This window comes from Acipenser ruthenus, chromosome 27 (genome assembly GCF_902713425.1).
Source record: "Acipenser ruthenus chromosome 27, fAciRut3.2 maternal haplotype, whole genome shotgun sequence".
NCBI lineage: Eukaryota > Metazoa > Chordata > Actinopteri > Acipenseriformes > Acipenseridae > Acipenser > Acipenser ruthenus.
Window position 1 is genome coordinate 6,070,696 of NC_081215.1, and position 9,826 is coordinate 6,080,521.

At 39.3% G+C, this 9,826-nt stretch overlaps 1 non-coding gene across 1 annotated transcript; it reads left to right on the forward strand.

Moving 5' to 3' along the window:
- The first annotated feature begins 387 nt into the window (after window positions 1-387).
- LOC117432483 (U12 minor spliceosomal RNA) lies at window positions 388-538 on the forward strand. The gene has a single exon (XR_004548797.3). It is a non-coding gene; the product is annotated as a U12 minor spliceosomal RNA (small nuclear RNA).
- The last annotated feature ends 9,288 nt before the right edge of the window (window positions 539-9,826 follow it).

The window sequence follows — 9,826 nt, forward strand, 5'->3', positions numbered from 1 at the left end:
CATTTTGACAGTCGACATAAATCCATAACTTAACATGTTTGTATGTTAATAAACTGCATTTGAATACAATACATTGCATATGCAAGTCATCCTAATGAACGTTGCGCTGCACCTGTAGCACACCACACCTGCCGGAGCTATAGCCATGTCTCCCACAATGCACTGCGTAGTTCTTATTTGTATTATATTGAATTACGTGTTTTGTTTGTATATATAGTACGTGTTTAAATACATGCATATACTTCAATGACATGTCCCATAGTGTTAAGAATGTTTCTGATGTTAAATTCGTCTCTGGCACTATTAATGTAGCGCCCTCACTTAGTGCACCATGCTAGGCGTATCTGGCCCCTCTAGCCCCTATCCGACGGGGAGCGCTGTGATGTTATGCCTTAAACTGATGAGTAAGGAAAATAACGTCCCGGGGTGACGCCCGGGTCTTCGCTGAAATTGCGTATTAATTTTTGAGCGGGTCCAGGTCGTGCTCTGGGTGATCTGCTTACTTTGCAGAATGCCTCTGGGTAAAGCGATCTGCCCGATACTTGTGGTGAAAAATATAATAACTGCTTAAAAATTCAGAAACGAAGTGTTATAGGTAGTGTTATATTCACAAGTGTGTTAATGCAACACTACTTATAACACTTTCACTTACCTTTCTTGTCTATCTTATGCTGTATTTATTATTATTAGTATTATTTATTTCTTAGCAGACGCCCTTATCTAGGGCGACTTACAATCGTAAGCAAATACATTAAGTGTTACAATACAAGTAATACAATAAGAGCAAGAAATACAATAACTTTTGTTCAAGCAAAGTACAAGTGTGACAAACCACAATTCAATAATACAGCATATAATAGTGATAGTTACATCAGGATATGATTAAATACAAAATACTACAGGTTAAACACTTGGTAGATTACAGTATTCTGAAGTACAGGATTAAATGCAGTAAAATAGGGGGCAGATAAGAGCAAAATAAAGCACATTTAAATGAAGGGTGATAGTGTCCTAGGATACAAACAGAGGAGTTCTACAGGTGCTGTTTGAAGAGGTGAGTCTTAAGGAGGCGCCGGAATGTGGTCAAGGACTGGGCAGTCCTGACATCTGTAGGAAGGTCATTCCACCACTGCGGAGCAAGGGTGGAGAAGGAGCGAGCTCTGGAGGCAGGGGAGCGTTTTCAACTTATAAAACGTAACCTATATAAAACAAAAGCTGGATATAGCATTACTTTCTTTCTGCCAATAGAGGGCGGCAAATCCTCTGCAATAGACCGGTCACAAACGACATTCTTATATCTAAACTTCGACATTTGAAAATCTTTGCTTTATTGGTTTCAAACCACAGTATTACTATGGGTTAAAAGCAGCTGCACTGTAATCTGTAATGGACAGAGATGCAGATAAAAACACTTGGTGACCCAAGCTCAAGGACAATGATTATACATTTTCAGATCTGCACCAAGAAGCATAGAATAATGTATTTAGCACAGAGTTAATTAAAGATTTATAGAAACATAATTATATTAGTGATCACCAGTTTAAATAATTTAAATATGCAGAGGTATGGCATGAATGCAATTGTCTGAATTCTGCAGTTCACAGACTTGGTTAATTCAACACAAGCGGGTTTCATTGCATCAGGAGCTCACAATAACCTGGCAAAATAACATCAAAGTTTGAACAAATATGCCTGTTTTGCTTATATAGTAAAAGGTATGCTTTCAATAGTGGCCCTTAATACATTTTAATTTGAACTTTGCAATACTTAAAAGCATAAAAAGCTGTTACCATATGCATTGCAGTTTTCTATATGTTATATTACATTTCAGACCATTTTAATACTGTCCAGCACCTTATTTAAATAGAACCTTTTAATATTGAGGCGTTTGTTTGCACGACATAAATGTGATTGATATTAACTGGAGTGTTATAATAAGCAAAGTGATATTATCAAATTGTCTGACTAATTATAACAAATACAATACACCTTACCGTACAAATAAGATTGCAACATTGAAAACATTGATTAATCAAATCTATATATGTCGACAAAAACCTTGAAGAAATTAGAGCCCTATTATGTACAGTTTGGTGTACCTTAGTACTTATATTTAGTATACTTAATTCCCAAATTGTGCCGTATTTAATTATAACAAATATACCATGGTATGCCAAAGTAAAATCATATCAAAGTATTGTGAAGCATAGTAAAGGTGTCTGGTAAAGTACATTTACAACAATAAACATTTCTAAGGGAGGGTGTCTTGATAGGTAGAAGTTATCATTGAACAACGAGAGACATTATGACATGAGGACTACCCAAGAACATGTGATAAATATTCCAGATCACATCAAACGTATTTCTCTTTCCCTTTAGAACAGAGAGCCCTTTGATGTGTCCACAATATCACAATCCATTACTAAACATGTAACAAATTGAAAGGGCCTCCTGCATCCTTCAGACAGACACACGGGGGTCTTCCCTGTCAGCCCACTCACTGACATCATCACCACAAAGGTCAGGCCAGGAGCCTGCTGGGGTGATGTCAAGGAGACATGACGAGAATACAGAGTCAGCACGATGTCAAAGGTTAAATCCCAGCTTGATTGGCAGTGTGATTGAGGCTACCCGTACAAAATGATCTTCAAGTGTTTGTAGTTAGAGAGGATATGACAATGGTTCGAGAGAATACACACAAAAAGGGAAGACAGACACCAAGCTGTTAATGTCTACTCACACACATAGTGTAAAACAAGATAATTCCATCAGTCTTACCCGCTTTGCACTTACAGACATTCTATTGGGCTCACATGGGCCATTTGGAAAGAAACATGTATTCTTTATTTTAAAACACAATGCCCGGTACTACACTAGTTTAAAGAAATCTGTGTTTGCAAACCATGCTTTCAGATAGTTTTGCACTTCCTTTGCCATCTCCCCACCTTTCAATGGCTTCTTCCCTCTTATTAACCAACCAGCTGCTTCCCTTATTGACTGACATACTTCTAGCAGTAAAATTTGTAGACCCACTGAATGTTCCTGTGTCAGGATCACTCTATTGTGTTGTCGTTGTGGAGTCTAACAGTTCTGATTGGATTTCTTCAGGGTAATAAACTAGTATTAAGATAATATACTGATGGGATTAGTGTATTGTTTTGTTTTTTTTAAATAATAGACTGAATTGGAGACCGAGATAGAAATCTCTGTTTATATCATTGAGAAGGTCTACCCCAAATCAGTGACACGTGCCCTACATGCATAACTCAAGCCTGGCTTGCTGTAGGGACCGGCTGTTCACTTAGACTTCTCTCTTTAATAATGATAGCCAAGGTGACCAAATGATGTGCACATTTACACGGTCGATTTGTGATGTTGACTGCCCCCCTAGTGCAAGAACTCTGAATTCATAACTGAGCCAGCAGGACAAGGATATCTGATCGAATTACACAAGTATATGCCAGTTACAATTATAAGGACAGTCACTTTGCTACAAGCCTGATGGCAGAAATGTCAAACTGCTTAAATATCTTGAGAACTACAGAAAAAAAAACAAGTCTATACTTGATAACATCTGTTTTAGTCTTGCTTAATCCATATCTGTGTGTAATTGAAATAAACCCTTCTTTCAATTGCTGATTGATGACATAACCTTGGTTCTTTTCAACACTGTCATTTCTCTTCTCAAAGGTTCTGCTACAGCATCGAGCATCAAGCCTGTATGTGGAGGCTCGTGCAGGTGGTGCCTCTTGAGATTCCTTCGTGTTGCAGGTTCTTCCTTTGCCCTGTTGGGCTTGAGAAACCAACCAGTCCCTATCTCAGCCTGACATGCTGGCTTTAGTTACTGATTACTTCCAGCCTGTCCTCACTAATTCCCCACTAGTCTCTAATCACTTTACACAACAGCATCTGCGTTTGTTTTTTATTACTGCAAGACCATTTCACTTCACATAAAAAAATAAATAAAAACGTGCATGTTCCCTTTATTTATCCTTCTTGTCTCCTTTTGAAAAACATCACTGGGGTACCATAACTGTAAGCACACCAGGGCATTTCCAGCAATGGGCACAATGGATTTGGAACACATTTTTCACAGTGATCTTGATATGGTAGCATACTGTCTGGTACTGAAATGGTATCATGGTAATGCAATTTCATCTTCCTCTCTGATTTTCTCCCTCCCTCACTCTGTATGGAATTACACAAGCCATTTTATTTGGATTAGAAAACGATTAAAAACAGATACACTCAGAAAAGTACTTTCAGCTGGGCTCATTGCTTCTAAATTAATTTTGTATTTTAATTTTAACAGCAGTACACTGAACAAAGCTCATTGCATGCACTCAAGACAGTGTGGTTAAGTGATTAGAGCCGAGAGACTGCGAGACAGTGTGTCCTGTTGGTTAGAGCTGAGGGACTGGGAGGCTGTGTGGCTTAGTGGTTAAATATGAAAACCGGGAGGCAGTGTGACTAGGAAAGCACATTAATGGTCCCTCTACCACTAGTTTAAGCTCTAGAGGCTGACTGGCAATAGCCAATGCTCTCATGACTGGGATGCAGTGCGGCTAAGGATTCCCTTTTTCTTGACAAGTAGGATTCTCAATTGCCACAACAAAAGGCAAAAGTGTTGGGGATTCCATAACTGTGCAGGTGTTGAGCTCTTAGTAACCTCTTTGACCGTAGGATTAGGATATTTTCAGAATAGATAATGGAGTTTATTCATAGTTTGCACTTAGACCAATTACAGACCAAACCTTAATAGGATCATCCAGCTCATTTACCATAAGGTCACTCGCCTCACACTCTTCTGGCTTGTTTATACCGCAGAAATGGTCTAGAGTTCAGGAACTTGTAGAACTACGATATGGATAGTGATATTATAAATAATGTGGTGCCATTGCATTTAAAGGGTTAACACATTTTCTTGGCCACATTGGACGGCAAATTTACCAGTTTACTAGTACAACCTTTATTGTACTGGTAAACTGTTTCGGGAATACATTCACTGAACCACAGGGCACAATAATAGCCATACAGGTATGGTTCAGTTCCATAGCCACTGCCTCTCTACTGTGGTGGCCCAGCTGCCTTCAGTTTGCAATTACTAATGCTAATTCCCAGGGGCTGTCACTTGGCATGGAGGTTACATTGAGAAATTATGAACGGTGCTCCCCAGTGGCGAAATTCTTTACCCTGGAATCCTCAGTGTTACCTCAACTGCTGCTGAACTCTGGAGGCTAGTGCACATTCTGGCTGGTCTCAGTCAAACCAATCCCACGCAAATCTCATCCCTAGCCCCCACCCAAGATCAACCACTCAACTAGGATTTAACCATCAAGCTCCAAGTCACATACACCCCCCCACACTCTACTCAATAGTGTCTTCAATAGGTGAACCAAGTAGTTTGTTACTTGACCATTAATATTCATTAGAAGAGCATCATTTCAATGTTGCCACTGGGAAATGGGTTTACAGTTCTTGGTGAAATATCTTCACAGTTTCAGTGCCCATTGAAAAATCCTTGGGGTGATTTCAGACTGAACAAAGTGAACAAAAACAGAAACAGTGGCTGATGTGAAGATGACGCAGATGCTCATTCAAGGATTGGATGCATTTGTGTGTGGAAGCGCATGACTGCAAGTTAAACACCCACACATCACCACACTTTCCTCCCAAGGCCAATGGTAATGTCCATACAGATGAATACAGGAACAGTCTTTTTCTTCCTAGAATTGAATTATTTCTAAAGGATATAAAAAATAAATCTAAAAGAAGGCCTTCACATTTGGTTTATATATTCTCATCCGGTTTCTTAATCTTAAAACAATGTCAAGCTAGGTCTTAAAGGATCCCAGTGATTCTGCCTCAACAACATTACTAGGTAACCCGTTCCATCCCCTCGCCACTCTGTGTGAAGAAGTGTATCATACCCCCTTGTCCTAAATCTGTTTCCACTTCCACCTGTGTCCTTTGGGCCTGTTTTCCATGCTGCACTTAAATACTTGACTAGGGTTAACTTTGTGAACTCCTTTTAAGATTTCAAAACACTTCCCCCTAACTGTTCTTTGTTCCAGCCTAAATAGATTCAGTTCTTTCAACGTATCTTCATCACTCATTCCCTTACGCACTGGGAGTCATCTGGTTCCTCTTCGCTGGACCCTTTGCAGGACTACAATGTCCTTTTGGTACTGTGCTGATCAAAACTGGACACAGTACTCTAAGTGTGGTCAACCTTATGATAACCTCCTTGGATTTCTACTCTACACTTTTGTCTATATACCCAAGCATCCTGTTTGCCTTTTTTATTATTTCCCCACACTTTCTGGCTGCAGACAGTGATGGATTTATTACAACACGAGGTCTTTATCTAGGTGAGCCTGCTGTACCACCTATTTGGTATATAGAGAAATGTAATAATCATGTAAACCAAGTTGGACCAGCACTTCATAGCACAGTTGGGAATAAGTGGGAGTTTGAATTATGTATAGAAAGTAAAAATGAAAAGTGGAATTGACTGAGTATACAAAAGATTATTTCAAACACATGATTTCGATAGATGTATTATATCAAGCTTTGGCAAGAGAATATATGTATGTACTGACCTATATTTAACCTGTGGTATATATCGTAAGGTGATGGCTGGGAGAGAAGCATAGTGGCCTGTTTGACAGAAATTGGTTTATGACCAGTTTGACCAGAACAATATGTTTTCAGTATAATAAGTGCAGTTGAGACACCCCGAGATGACACCAACACCTCCTATCCACAACCTGAAAGAGTCATATACCATTGCCTCCCAGTGGAAAAAAAAGATAACTGGGTGATTATCTTAAATCTGCTGTTTGATACTAGTGATCGCCTTACATAACTAAATGTAAGAGAAGTTTAATACATGTAATCATGTTAAGTTTAAATGATCCTTTATTGATAATGACAATAACAGAATTAAACCACAGTTCTACAGGTATTTAGATCCTAAAATGTTGTGACTAGTATTAGCACTTTACATTTGAACCCAAAACAGCAGAAGAACATTTCCAAAAGAATTCAGTACTGGCCGGGAAATGTCTGTAATGATATTCATACATCTGGGTTAAAATAGTGAATTATGTACACTACCGGTCAAAAGTTTTAGAACACGTCAATTTTTCCAGTTTTTATTGAAATTTACGCAGTTTAATGTCTCAATGTACTCTGAAATTAAAGCATAGAAAAAATAAACAATTGGAGATAAAAAAAGAAATCATGGAATCGTTTTGTTTAATAAAATTTAATCAAAATTTTTGACTCATCAAAGTAGCCACCTTTTGCAGATATAACAGCTGAACACACTCGTGGCATTCTTTCTACAATGGAAATCAAATATTGTTCGGAAAGTTCTTCCCAACACTGTTGCAGAAGTTCCCACAAATGTGTTGCACTTGTAGGTGTGCTTTGCTTTCACCCTTCTGTCCAGTTCATCCCAAACCAGCTCGATGGGGTTTAAGTCTGGAGACTGTGCTGGCCATTCCATGATTTGAAGCCTACCGTCTTGTTCTTTTCTTCTAAGGTAGTTCTGACATAGCCTGGAGGTATGTTTTGGGTCATTATCTTGCTGTAGGATGAACCCCTGATCAACTAGGCGTATACCAGAGGGTATTGCATGGCGCTGCAAAATGCTGTGGTAGCAGTTTTGGTTCAGGGTGCCACTCACACTGTGCAGGTGCCGACTCTGTATCCAGCAAAAGAGCCCCAGACCATCACGCTTCCTCCTCCATGTTTGACAGTTGGAACCATCCTTTCTCCTACTCGACGGCATACAAAAACCCTGCGTGATGAACCGAAGATTTCAAATTTTGATTCATAGGTCCATAAGACCTTCTTCCAGTCTTCAGTAGTCCACTGGCGGTGCTTCATGGCCCAGGCAAGCCTCTTTTTCTTATTTTGCCATCTTAGCAATGGCTTTCTTACTGCCACTCGACCTGTCAAACCTGCAGCTCGAAGTCTTCTCTTCACAGTTGAAACTGAGGCTTGCTTACTTTGACCAGTGTTAAGCTGTGCTTGAAGCTGTTGTCCTGTGAGCTGCCTATCACGCAAGCTGTTGACTCTTAGAAACTTGTCTTCTGATTCTGTTGTGGCTTTGGGTCTGCCAGACCTCTTCCTGTCAGAGTTTCCTCCAGTTTCCAAGTGCCTTTTGATGGTGTAGGAAACTGTACTCACTGACACCTTGGCTTTCTTTGCAATTTCTCTAAAGGAAAGACCTACACTTTTAAGGGTTATAATGGTCTGTCTGTCTAACTTTGTTAATTGCCTTTTTTCTCGCCATTATGAGAGCAATATACTACTTCCTGCAGTACAATACTGTCCAAATAATGCTTAAGAGGGTGTAGTAACACAGTCTGTTCCAACACTGCTTTTATACAGACAGAGGGTTTGTAAGTAATCAACAAAAGTTGGGACACCTGTAGGAATTGTTAGCATCAACTTTCAAGGCTTAATTTACTTCCATTGCTGCAGAACAGCTGTAAGTTGTTAACCCATTACTTGTTCCCTGAAAAAGGCCTTTTTGTATAACTCTGAAATGTACATTATTTTTCAGTTTTTGGTAACCTAAACTTTTTTTTTTTAACCTCTGGCAGTTTACCGCTTACCTTTGTACCATTTCAGGTTATTCACTGGACTTGAACTGCTTAAATTTCAATAAAAACTGGAAAAATGGGGGTGTTCTAAAACTTTTGACTGGAAGTGTAGCTGGATTGGTTGCAGGTCATGTTTTGGGGGTGTATAAGTCCAGTTTGGGTAGCACTTTTTATATTTTGCTGCTGGTCTATTATTTAAAAAAACAAAAATAGACATTTGCATCCTAACAGTATTCAAGATGCTACTTTTCTGTCTATTCGAACAATGACAATGTTTATCAAGGCAGAATTATTGAATAACTTCCCTTAATTGCTCAACAATTAAGAAACAAAACACTAAACACTAACCCAATAACATGTACTGGTACCAAATCAAATCACATGCAGGCATCCCAAAGCACTTTACAAAAGAATAAAACGCAAAACATGATAATTCGCACATTCCAACCCTTGGCAGATGTTGGGGATGGACGAAAGAGATAATCCAGGGTCTCGGGGCTGATACAAGATGGATTTATCTGCTGCTGTGATGTCAACATCTGTCACACAACTGCATTCCAAATTTATACAGAGAAAGGGACACACTATGGGGGATCCCTCCAGAGAGGCAGACCACTAAATACATAACAGGAGTGCCGGTAAGTGCATCGGAACTGGGAGAAACATTAATACTAACCATTGAAAAACTGCTCTCAACTGGTATATACGTGGTTTCCTATTGTTGGGGGGAGGGTGGGGGGGGGGGGGGGGGGGGGGGGGGGGTAATATTGGAAGATCTTCCATTATTAACCTTGAATCTTGAATCTTCCAGATCTTGAATGGCAGTTGTATGTTACGTCATATATTAAATTTGTACTGGTATTAGGAGACATGGTTATTGTTGTGCAAAACATTGACACCTGTTCAAAGGTTAAAGGCAAATGCTGGTGGCTTCATCTGGAGAATTCAGAGCTACAAAATGGTATGTAAAATAAAAAAAATGAATGCACCACAATGTATTACACAGTTTGGTTTCAATAGAGATCATTGAATTGGATGTTGAGAAATGCAGGGATCACTAATCAAGACTCACATCTCAAGATCCTAAAGCATTGTACATTAACCAGTAAGGATGTTTAGTTAATCTGAAAATGCAGAGGTATTTAAAATGCCCAAATCTGTGATAGCCAAGGTCAGCTGAAGGCAACCTAGGTGCTTCCAGTCCTGGT